Here is an 897-nt window from a genome sequence, read left to right as displayed (position 1 = left end):
ACGCTTCCTCGTGTATGTACCCTGCAATTGTGAGTTTAGTACCCCTATTCCCTTTGTGAAAGAGGCCAGGGATTTTGCTTCCCCCAAATAACAATAACAACAGCAAAAGCAGCAGCAAACCCTTCAAATCTGCTTACCCTGCCAGATATTGTTTCACTTTCCTCATCTGTAAAACAGGGATTACTTTATGATGAAATCCCCACAACAACCCCTGGAGGTAGGAACGATATAAGTGACTTGCTCCAGGTCATACAGCTAGTTAGTGTCAGAACACAGATTGAAATTTAGAAGCCTGGCTCCGAAGTTTGAGCTCTCATTCACTGCACTACATATATCTTTGGGAGGAGAGACAACACATGCATGTAATAAATGTGTGCACATTTATTGTACTGGAAACTCTCCCTCTTTGCTTCTAATTTTGTCAGTCACAGCACCTTCCCTGGCTCTTACTTTGTTCTTGTCAATCTCCTCTCCTTGAGCAGAAGAGGGAAGGGAGCCCGCTCCATAGGCAACAGCCCCTCCGCAGAGGCGTCCTGTTTTCTTAGTGCAATCACTTATTCGCATTGCAAAATATTACATGCGTGGGTTAAGCCATTCTAGGAGCATTCACTGAGCGCTCAGAGTGGAAACGTTTATCATGCATGCAAATACTAACTAACTTTCTAGAGAATGTTTAACTTAAAAGACTAAAAAAATCTCAGATAATTCATTTCGGAATAGAAACCTCCTTCAGCTGCACTCACTACGGCGCCCGGCTTCGCAGCACCGGCCACGAGGGGGCAGTGGCCGCCGCAAAGCCGAGATGTAAAACATATATAGGTAGGTATGAGCCACTGCGCTGGGCCTGGATGCTGTTTAATAATAGTAGTAGTTTTGAGGCGCCAGAAGAGTGCAGAC

Source organism: Mandrillus leucophaeus, unplaced genomic scaffold (assembly GCF_000951045.1).
Source record: "Mandrillus leucophaeus isolate KB7577 unplaced genomic scaffold, Mleu.le_1.0 Scaffold597, whole genome shotgun sequence".
Classification (NCBI taxonomy): Eukaryota; Metazoa; Chordata; class Mammalia; order Primates; family Cercopithecidae; genus Mandrillus; species Mandrillus leucophaeus.
This window is presented reverse-complemented; position numbering follows the sequence as displayed.